Genomic DNA, 12,044 nt, shown 5'->3' with positions numbered 1-12,044 from the left:
GCAACTGCCACGTCGAGAGTTGCGACAGTTACGACGTGAATTTAGAAAAAAGAGGAAGCTTTCGCGCGCTCGAGCTTGCTAGTTTTCAAGAATATACCCTGTCGATTGTTCCCAAGCGTTACGTTCACGTCGCCCGTAAACCGGCGCTGTCTATGTATCCTCATTCGATTTCGTATTGTTCCCTTAAGCGATATATATATATATATATATATACAGGGTGCTAAATTTCAAACGTAACAAGTAAAAAATCTCGAAAACTATGGGAGATATTAAAAAGAGCTAAAGTACGTGTTTCATGATTTCGAAGGAGAAAGAGAATGGCATTATCAGTTTTTCATTTGGAGGGCGTTTTCAAGGTCAGTTGAAGGTCAACTTAATTTTTTAAAATAGAAAGCCCAATTTTTTATTACGTCTTCTTTTTCTACCAATTAATTGTAACAACTTTTGTCTGAAACATTTTTTTATTTGCCTAATATTTTTCGAAATATTTAAGGAAAACTTGGTAACTTTTTCAACATTTAACTTACGATATCTCGCTAACTATTCTTCGAAAGAAAAAATAGTATTAGACTTTTACTTTATTTACTATCAAAAATACATTACTGTAACAGTGCCCTATCTTTTGTTAATTTAATAATTTTGAAATTTCCAAAGGTCGACAAGTTAACAAAAGTTAGGGCACTATCATAGTAATGTATTCTTGACAGTAAATAAAGTAAAAGTCTGATACTATTTTTTCTTCCGACAAACAGTTAGCGAGATATCGTAAGTTGAATGTTGAAAAAGTTACCAAGTTTTCCTTAACTATTTCGAAAACTATCTCGAATTTATTAGGCAAATAAAAATATGTTTCAGACAAAGGTTGTTAAAATTAATTGGTAGAAAAAGAAGATATAATAAAAAATTGGGCTTTTTATTTTAAAAAATTAAGTTTTTATTTTAAAAAATTAAGACCTTCAACTGACCTTGAAAATGCCCTCCAAATAAAAAACTGATAATGCCGTTCTATTTCCCCTTCGAAATCATGGAACACGTGTTTTAGCTTTTTCTAATATCTTCCATAGTTTTCGAGATTTTTTACTTGTTACGTTTGAAATTTAGCACTCTATACATACATATATATATTTGTTTTTTCCAGTCTCCTGTGCGCTCCTCGACGCCAGAGAGGATACTTACTACGTATTTTCCGCGGAATACCGCGCTACCTTCCGTAAAATACGAGACGCTCGTTTTTCAATGCTCGAGGAGGCTCGGTCCCGCGAGTGCAGTATGCATTTTCGTGTTCTCCCGCGCGCCGCGCCGCGCCGCGCCGGCACGGCCGGCGTATACGCGATACGCGGCTGCCGACTTTTCATCGGGATCGACTTTAATGACCGACGAGCTCTCTCGGCCAATCGCCAACAAAGAGTGTCGCCTTTTATTTTCCCGTCGACGCACGGGGCGAACGCACACGCAGGAGCGATCGGTGTGTTACGATCGTCAGGATTAAAACCTTTAATCAGCCGCGCGCCATTAACGCACTTTGTTAAAACGGGCGCACGTTGCGGTTCTGCCGCGGAACAAGAGGGAAACATGGAAGGAAAAAGAAAAAGCAAGGGCGACGCAGGAGCGGGAAATCCCGGCGAAAGAGCAAAGCGCCGCATCGCATGCTGAAGTGCGCGCGCGGTCCTTTCGTGTTCTTAGCCGTGTCCGGATGATTATCGAGCGCCCATTAGCACTTGAGCCCGCGCGTTTGCTTATTACGCCCGGATAATCAAAGATGTTGCCCGCTGTCGGCCAAATGGCCACATTAGGAAATTGCACGCTCCGCGCACGCATATCGTTATTCTCTCGCTTCCTCGTTATCTCCGTCTTTGAGGGAGCCAGCGCTTTTTTCACTCACTCGTCGATACAGCAGCCGCGTGCTCACCGCGAGGAATCCTCCATGGATACCACATTTGTTTGTTACGAAAATGCGAAATCATTAATATCTTGCTCCTGTTGGCGCCATTAGTTTCGGAAACGGGATATCAGAGGCGGCAAGATTTATTTATTATCGCGCTTTGCGTCGCTGCGAACGCATCCTCGAGAAACGCGTGTGATTACGCGAATGATAATCGAGTTGTACGGTTGCGTCAGAAATCGCGCATTCCTGACTGAATTCGTGTACAGCGAAGGAAAAAGGAAAAGGAGAAAAGAAAAGGAAGAAGTCCGCGATCTTCGTTTACAATTTTCTTTTCTTCTTTCTTTCTTTTTTATTTCTTGGAGATGAAGTGAAGTTTTCGTCTGTTTTCTTTATTTCTACCAAATTGAGCAAATTATTCCACGAGAACTGAATCCTCTCTTTAGAGAAGGAAAAGAGCACTATTACTCTGTTTACTAAACGCGTCTATTACCGTTATTCCCAGTAGGCTCCGTTAATCCCTGCCGCACATACTTAAAACGGAGGGAAGTGCAGCTGTTTGCACAGCTCCGCCGACGCTGTTAGCGAAGTTGTCGTGTGAAGGAGTCCAAACTAGAAACGGTGGCAGTCCTCGACGGACCGTAGACGTGACCGGAAGCCCTTTGTTCACCTGATTGCCGAACAACGTGGAAACTACTCATTAGCTTAGCAAATAATGCTCTCCTGGGCGCAGTTCTAACCTTTGATTAAACATTCGCTCGTCACCGCCGACACTATCTCAGCTACGTCTGTGCTATAACACCTTTAACCCCGAGAGCGCTTAATTCACTTAGCGGATATTTATCGTCGGGCGGTTGAATGAAATACCGTCGTCTGCTCGCGGAAGTTGAAAAATTGCGCGAACAAGTACATCAAGTGTGTCGTCTCGCAACTTTCTCATTCTCGTTGCAACTCTCATTTGCATCCAAGACGGATGTATCCGTTCATTTCCTATTCCTTTATCTCCTATTCCTTTATTCGGCCGCCACAAAAGGCTTTTTCAAATCGCGCTTTCTCAAGCTAGCCGTCGCACGATACGCGATTTCTTGTCGTCTGACGTGCATACTGACCGACAGACTGTAGGCAGCTCCGTCTATTCCATCGATCGTCACCCTACATTGGCAGATCTACGCAGTGAACTCAGCTGAATGCGGTACGCCTGTCAGCATGCGTGTCAGGAAGCATGACGGGGTGCATCCGTAGACATAGGAATATAGAGACAGAGCATAAGCCCGTAAGATAGGCGAGGGGGGAGTTGTGCTGAAATGCGGGGGGCGACTGTGCCTAAGTTTCATTGGCTACAATAGCATATTCAGAGCGTGCGATGCAACGACTTGGCTGTCAATGGCGAATAGTAAATGTAACAAAATGATGACAACTATTTACACCGGCAGTATTTGGCAGAGGTTATGCATGCGTCCTTTTTTTTCATAATTTCACTCACACACAACTTCATACACATCAATGGGTGCATTCAGTGCTACAACCGCTCACTGAGCGCTCAATGAGCTTTCACATTTGATTGATATATTCCTTTAGATTTAAAAATATCCAACCAATCAGATGCAAGAGCTCACTTAGCGCTCAGTGAGCTTTCACATTTGATTGGTATATTCCTTTAGATTTAAAAATGTCCAACCAATCAGATGCAAGAGCTCACTTAGCGCTCAGTGAGCTTTCACATTTGATTGGTATATTCCTTTAGATTTAAAAATATCCAACCAATCAGATGCAAGAGCTCACTTAGCGCTCAGTGAGCTTTCACATTTGATTGGTATATTCCTTTAGATTTAAAAATGTCCAACCAATCAGATGCAAGAGCTCACTTAGCGCTCAGTGAGCTTTTACATTTGATTGGTATATACCTTTAGACTTAAAAATATACACCAATCAGATGCAAGAGCTCACTTAGCGCTCAGTGAGCGGTTGTAGTACTGAATGCAACTCTATGCTCTGTCCCTATATTCCTATGTCTATGAGTGCATCGTGTGACATTAGCTTTACCAAAGATGGATCGAATCACGAAAATCATGTATTCTCGATTAGAATTGTTACTCTCAGGCAGCTTCGAAGTCAACTTCGAAACTTCGAAATTTTTTATGCCGAAGCTTCGAAGACTAGTCTTCGAAGATATTACTCTTCGAAGCTTCCAGATATTCAAAACTTCGAAGGATGCGGGGCGATTGTTTCCGAGCCTGCGTTCTTTGTTTCTGCATGCACGCATTGCATGCTAGGCCATCTGAGTCATACATATATTCTACATTCCATGGATAAGAAAAATATCGGCGGCTTGTGGTTCGACTTCGAACACCTTTCAATTCTCGAAATTTCGAAGTTCGAAGACCGAAACTTCAAAGATTCGATGCTCCGAAGCTTTGAAATTTCGATCGTCGAATATTTCGTATCGAAGTTTCGAATACGAAGACTTCGAAGAAAAATTACGCCTCTATTCTCGATCCGTTTTATGACGTTTCACATTGATCTTAAGAAAACAAATGGTCATACGAGAACATTCTTTTTTCCAAATTTTCCAATTGCGCGAGAGTGGTTAATATCTCCAGAATCACATTCTGCCATCTCTAGACATGATGTTGAAGTTCGAGAAGAACACTCGCGACTATGTTACGTCATCCTCCGGCTGTTAGGCTACTATTCAGAGACAAAGCAAGCTTGGCTTAGTCGTAGTCTAACAATAGTATAAGAAGAAATTTGTATTTAGAGACAGTTTCTTATGATCTTTAGTCGCGTATTAAACTCAGCTTAAATTTAAACTACCTGTAGAAACGATTTAAGGTTGGCTTAATCTTTTAATTGTCACGAGCATATGCTGATCTGATATCCGCTGATATATCATCAAGAATTTCCTTCCAACATTCTTGTTTGGCCTTATTCCTGTTCGTGCCTGTACATTTTTTCTCGATGATGTTCTTTCTTTTTGATACCGAATCCGCCAGGAAATTTTTCTCCTCTGTAATCCAAATAGTCCTCCTACTTCGTTTTGTTTTATTCGACGTATCCATTGAGAATAATTTTATTGTCACATATTTGAAAAGAAGAGCCTGTCGAAATGTAAACAGCAACTTCAAAAATCGCGTTTTGACAATTCCTTGGTGATTTCATTAGCTGCGAGGTATCCGAGGATAAATTTAAGACGATTGAATATAAAATTCTGCTATGAATATTGCGCCCGAAAGGGTTTAATTTTCTTAGTGCGAACATCAAATTTAGAGCACTTCGGGAAAATATTTCTAAATAACACAGCCTATTCGCCGCAGCACTTTGGGAAAACAAATTAAAAAAATACCCCGCGGAAGCAGAAACAATCAGGGTTCGCGGACTTTTTTCGGCGACGTTCGCTGACTTGGCGGAAAGAAATGCGCGGACCAAATTAGTTGGAACAGTCACGGGCCAGACGACAGCTTGTGAATGATGAATGAACGCTGTAGGTAATACCTCGCGAAAGGTAATTTTGAACTTTTCTGCGGTAAACGAAGTTTAGACACCCGTTTGTGAGAATAACGCGGGCACAAATCTCATAAACTTCAAGACATTGAGCTAAGTAACCGAAAGGCAGGGAGAGAGAGAGAGAGAGAGAGAGAGAGAGAGGAGGGGGACGAGAAAGAGAAAGAGAAAGAGGATTATGAGCTTTCCGTTGCTCCGTCGCGGGTCCGTTTTAATAATGCTAACTTGCGCAATTACAACAATAACTAACGGAACAGCGAGGTGCCTTTAATAAACTCGAAGATAAGTTTCACGCCGCTATTTATGCGTGTTCGTTGCGCGGCAAAAGACTCTCCCCGTGTCGCGCGTTCCTCTTCGCTCATTCACCCGGACACATTTTTCTGGCAAAAAGTCCAGATCCGCAGCGAAGGTGTGAGAGATTCGCGGCGTTGTAATGAGACAAACAAATACTCGTTTGTCGCCCGTCCGGGCGCGTCGGAGGCTGAATCGGCGACGATCTCTAACCGCTAAGCTCGTTAATCGCGAAAGAACGTCTTCGTGGAAGGACGTGCGAGAAAAAGGTGCAGCGACGATCCGGCCCGTTGTCGCGCTAAACGGTCGACGTTGCGCGCGCGCGCGCGCGAGAATAAATGCGAGAAAAACGAGCCAAATTCGCCGGGATCATTCGTCAGCTCCGTATATTTAGACCGCGGTCGTGTTCCTAACGCGCCACCACTTCTCCCTTGCTCCCTCGTCCTCTCATTGCAGTCCTACGTTCTCGAGTATTTGCCTCACGAAGAAGCAAGCAGAGAGATCGACGGTGATTCCATTTTATATGACGCTTCCCTGCGCATTGATCTTAAAGTTACCCGCAGACTCTTGCGATCGTCTGTATGCTCCGTCTAAACGGTTCATCCGATTATCGCTCGGACAAGCGGATTACTCTCTGCGGATATCACATTTTTCACTCTGTGAAAAGCAAAAAATTATTTAACGCTCGTCGCGCAGATCGCGCTGGTGTGTGCACATGTGAGCGAACGCACACACACGCACGCACGCGTATACGCGCACACAGCGGACGGTATTCTCGAGCGCGGCGCGCTCATGCAGTATTCATTCGAAAGCGTTTAATAACCAATACCGTCGGCGAGTGGAATGTAATATTTTTTATACCTGTATATAAAAAAGAAAGGAAGCAAAAAAAGAGGACGAAAAATCCGATATATTCGGCGCGCGGCGGCGACGGCGGCGGAGCCGCGATGGACGCGTCGATTTGTTTCCACAGATTTTTCCTCGGACATTATCGCGCGTCGAGCGAATGCAATCTTCGCGCCGTTCGTGAGCGGTGCGCTCATCGGGGAAATAACCCGAAAATAACACGCTTCAACTTCGATCGCTTTCCTGCGAGATCCGGCAAATGAAGATTAATGGTAAAACTCGACACGCTTATTACAGCGGCCCGGCCGGTAAAATGTCCCGCGGAATTTTACTCGAGACATCGATATACGCGTATACGCTTTATATACGCGTGTCGAGATATTATTGATATCGATCTTGCGCGCGAGTCGCGCGGAACCAGCCGGACGAGACGAGACGCACGCACACACATGCACGCGGAATCCGTGGGAAAGCAGCTTAATTGGAGCGATTATCCCCTCATTCAAAGCGATAGCGAGACCAGCATTTCGTGATGTACTTACGTAATGATTAAACCGGCCTGCGCACATCTGCAGCGAACGTGTGTGTTCGAGACATATCGTTATCGATGAAACTAATGCGGGATGGAGATTGGCTCCTGCTGTGGTCGATACGCGGCATGCCTTCATCGTATTTAAGCGACCGCGACGTGTGCTTTCCGTCCGACATCTTAATTCTCTCTCTCTCTCTCTCTCTCTCTCTCTCTCCCTCTCTCTCTCTCTCTCTCTCCCTCTCTCTCTCTCTCTCTCTCTCTCCCCCCCTAACGAGTGAATGACACTTTTTCTAATGATTGGATCGAGGCGCGATTAAAATAACCGAGACTATCAAGTCTGTCAGAAGACCGTGAGATTCTACATTGGGAAAAGAAATATGTAAGAAAAGAGAGTTTGTTCGCTACAGGTACTAGTAAAGCATTCTTTTATACTTAACGATAATTTATACAGAGCAGATCTCTTCCAAATGAGAATATTCAAAGAAAAAGTAATTTCAGAATAAGCGGAATCATCTGAATTTTAGAGGATTTTATTCTTATACATCGTCGTATATGGCCTCAAGAGGATTCCACTAAGATTAAGAGGCAAATGTCATAAACACATTATTCTTAATGTTAGAGGAATTATATGTTATGTGTATGATGCAAATCTTATTGATTTTAATATAAATTTCCTCTTATACACAAATTATTTAATCTTTTTTTTAAGAGGATTGTTATTTATTCCTACTGTACTTTAATCTTACTAGTTATATTAGTTAATTTGAAAAAATTAATATTATTGTATAGCGAAAAGTAATATATATATATGTGTATACATATATGTATACTTTTGGCTCCAGTTCTACAATAAGTAGGCACGAATGAAATAAAATCATCATAACAAATAAATTTCTGATCAGTTTTGTTATGGATTTCATAGCTACAAAGATGTTCATCATAATCAATTGTATGAAACATTAAAAGAAAAAATATATTATTCAACTTCTTGCAATAGATTATAAACTGTATTTGATTGAATATGGGTAAATTATCTCCGTTACATATGTTACAGCAACATATATACCTTCTTTAAAAAATGTTCTAATTAATTATTAATATTAATATTCCTTTTCATATAAGAGGAAAATTAATTGATATAAGAGAAAATCATCTTGAAATAAGAGGAAAACAGTTAATATAACAGAATAATATCTAATAAATTTTAGATAAATGGTTCACTTTAATCACTTTATCGAAAGAGGAATCCTCTTCCTGTAAAAGGTTTTGCTTAGAATATGAGACTATGGGAAAAATTACTTTGCAAATTGAATGACTTTTTTTGGGTGAAGATAAATTTATACATTTCCTTAAAATGGCAGCTTCTCATGAAGCAATAATTGTTTATTTTATTCAAATAAAAGGATTTAGGTTAAGAAAAATGTTATTAATATCCCAGAAGCAGATATTTTTCATTTTTTATCTTTTCCTTTTTTCTCTCAATATATAGGGTATCCCAAAAGTAAAGGACCATCCTAATAACTCTTCAGTATTGAAGTCTCAAGGAAAATGATCTGAATAAAAGTTGTAGGGATTTAAGTGAGTTACCTTATGATGACCTTGACCTCTATTTTCAAGGTCATTTGAAGATCAACTTGTGTTTTTTAAATGAGAATCCTTATTTTTTATTACACTGTTTTTTTTCTACTAGTTAATTTGAACAGCTTTTGTCTAAAACATTTTTTTATTTGTCTAATATTCTTTTAGATATTTGAGGAAAACTTTTTCAATATTTAACTTACGATATCTCGCTAACTATTTGTCGGGAGAAAAAGTGGTACTAGACTTTCTTGCTTTATTTAGTCTCAAGAATATATTGTTACAATAGCGCCCTGGCTTTTGTTAACTTACTGATTTTTGGAAATTTCAAAATCATCAAATTAACCAAAATCAGGGCACTATTGTAACAATATATTCTTGAGACTAAATAAAGCAAGAAAGTCTAGTACCACTTTTACTTCCGACGAATAGTTAGCGAGATATCGTAAGTTAAATATTGAAAAAGTTATCAAGTTTTCCTCAAATATCCAAAAAAATATTAAACAAATAAAAAAATATTTTAAACAAAAGTTGTTCAAATGAACTAGTAGAAAAAAACTATGTAATAAAAAATAAGGATTCCCATTTAAAAAATGCAAGTTGACCTTCAAATAACTTTGAAAATAGAGGTCAAGGTCAAAGTCAAAGTCATCATAAAGTAGCTCACTTAAATCCCTACAACTTTTATTGAAATCATTTTCCTTGAAATTTAAATACTGAAGAGTTATTAGGGTGGTCCGTTACATTTGAGACACCCTGTATGTCGAGATTCACAAGACAATTGTGAATGCATCCACCGATTATACACGTGTATATTTTTATGCCGAGAATACAAATTTTCTTCAAATAAAAAAATATATATTTTCTTAAAATCGTAGCTTCTCTCTCTCTCTCTCTCTCGCTCACACATACAAACAGAAATTATTTATTCTATTTAAAAAAAAAATTTAGCTTCAAGTACAAAGTTATTAGTACCCAACGAGAAAGATCTTTTATTTTTTAGGTATTGTTTCTCTCAACATAAAATGCGATTCGCGCGATCGTGAATGTATCGACCGATCGGCTTCAAACTTCTTCCACGAGCCTTTTCGATCGAGATCTTGCGTTTCGAGAAATAAGTTCAAGATGACAACCAACATATTTGATTATTTGTGGTATGTTATACCAGATTGCTCTTCATTTTTTAATCCTGATAAGCTTGAAATTCGCAATCTTCGTGTCGCGGAGACGAATGGACAACGATCCGATTTCTGTAAATTTTCTTTACAATTACGCCTTCTCCATGTTCACTCGGAAAAATCATGCTGCCGTGACATCTCTTTCGCCGACTTCTCCATTGCCTGCCACGTGAAATCAGATCGTGCACGAAGACACCCTAGATTCCCGAAGGCCGATTCGTCTTTCTCCGTCGGCGCCCTGTCGTCTTTCGGGTAACAAACCGACCTTCTAACCGCTTCCGCCCTCGCGCCTCTCGCTCACCGAAATAATATGGACTAATTTCGGCGGGCATCCCTCGGGGAATCCCGTGGGAGCAATAAGGGGGTCCGCATGTACGAAAGCGCTCGCCAGCATTGAATTCTATCCATTTGTCCGACCGGCTGGTCCGCGGAGAACAGCCGCGGAACTTCTAATTTCCCCATACGTCCCATACGTGATCATAGCTCCGACACGGCCAATCGCCGCCCTTCCCGCTGCAATCGCTGCGAATACATACACGGGGGAGGGGTGCTCATCCCCTTCGTATCCTTTTAACATATCCAATCATGAGCGTATTTTTTTTTTTCTTCTACTTGGAATACGCAAACGCACAGAATGCTCTTGCCTCCACGCTTCCCCGTGTCCTTGTTGCGCGGGGAAGAATATACTCGAGAATATACGCCGAGTACGTATATTTGGCACACGTGGGTGTACCAAGTACTTAGTGCGAATATTATCGAACATTCGGCGGCACAATAAATACACCCGACCGACGGTTCGTGACTTAATCTGCGAGCGTATTTCGGCACACGCTGCTTCTCCTTACGCTGCTCGTAGATTTATAGCCTTATTTGTGTCTCGCGTTTCCTCTTCGACTCCTCTTCGCCTTCGATATCGATGTCTGCATACGTTGCGTAATAATGCGCGGGTATATCGACACTGCATTTCCGTAATGGCGCGGACTTTTCTCCGGGAGCGGTCTCGCTTATTCCGCGGGTCGCGCATCCATATGCCGAATATCGATAAACGAGAGGGAGGAATATTGTTAAGAGAAACATTTATTCACGAGATCTAGAATAAAAACGTTCGTTCCGCGAATAAAAATCCCGCCGCGAATGCGGGTTCTTTCAAATTTAATCGGCACCGCATGGAGATACCGTGTTGATGAATTCCGATTGATCGAATTAATGCTAAAATTTTGATACGCGTTGCAGAGCATTATAGTGTAATATATATTATGTAGAGAACACTCTCAAAAGTAGTAAAATATTTACGAGACTTCTACCTGTCAGTTTTTATTGCATTAGGTTGATGTAAAAATAATTGCGGTTTTTATCATCATTCGAGTTTGGCGCTGATTTCTCTAGTTATCGTTATCTTTTCCAGAATTCTATCCTGTAGGGATAAACAAACTTGTTTTCCACCGGATGAAATATATGCAGGCCAATGGTCTTTATTTTGATTAATAAATATAATTTTTAACTGATATATGCGTCTTTATACTCGATACATGAAAACTGCAATTATTTTTGCATCAACCCAATACTTGAATCATATTCTTAATCCGTATTAATAGTAATAGTAATTTTATTGACGTGATTATATCACTTAACTTGTTACATCACTGATTAAAGAATAAAAATGTTATTTATAAACTTTTTAAATTATGTTTCATCTTGAAATATTCGATCACATATATGGTGACACCTCTAATTTATTATAATACGTAAAAATATTTCAAAAATTACACACATAAAGACACTTAAAAAATTATGTACGTAAAGATACTTAAAAAATTATACATTGGCATAAAATTATTCGTGCATTTAAATTAATTTCGAGTTTAACGTGTACACTAAGCTGTGGTACTTGACTCTTTTATTGTATAATATTGTCCGATCCGGCGGCTTAACGGCGGTTCAGCTTGTTTCGTTAGACCAGAGATTCGTGGTTATATCGGCGTGATAAGGATTTCCTCCTCGATGAAAGACTCGAGGAAGCCTTATGGGAATCTTCGCGAGTAGCATGGCAGGGAGGAGGCCTGAAAGCTGCACGACGGCGGATATATTTCGCTCGCGCGGCTTAAGGACACTATTCTCCCCGCCGTCTAAAGCGGAAATCCTGGGCAGCGCGCCGTCGTCGTCGAGATTCCCGAAGTGGAGTATCGTGTTCGAATGTCTTTCATGTCTTTCGCGTCGAGTCGGAATTTCGCGCGGA

The 12,044-nt window shown here is 40.6% G+C and overlaps 1 protein-coding gene across 3 annotated transcripts in view; it reads left to right on the top strand.

The window, feature by feature from the left end:
* The window catches only part of LOC105182554 (kinesin-like protein CG14535), a 344,856-nt gene that overhangs the window by 80,769 nt on the left and 252,043 nt on the right, over positions 1-12,044 (top strand). The gene's annotated exons all lie outside the window — the stretch shown is intronic.

This window comes from Harpegnathos saltator, unplaced genomic scaffold (assembly GCF_003227715.2).
Source record: "Harpegnathos saltator strain DR-91 unplaced genomic scaffold, Hsal_v8.6 scaffold639, whole genome shotgun sequence".
NCBI classification, from domain to species: Eukaryota; Metazoa; Arthropoda; class Insecta; order Hymenoptera; family Formicidae; genus Harpegnathos; species Harpegnathos saltator.
This window is presented reverse-complemented; position numbering and strand designations above follow the sequence as displayed.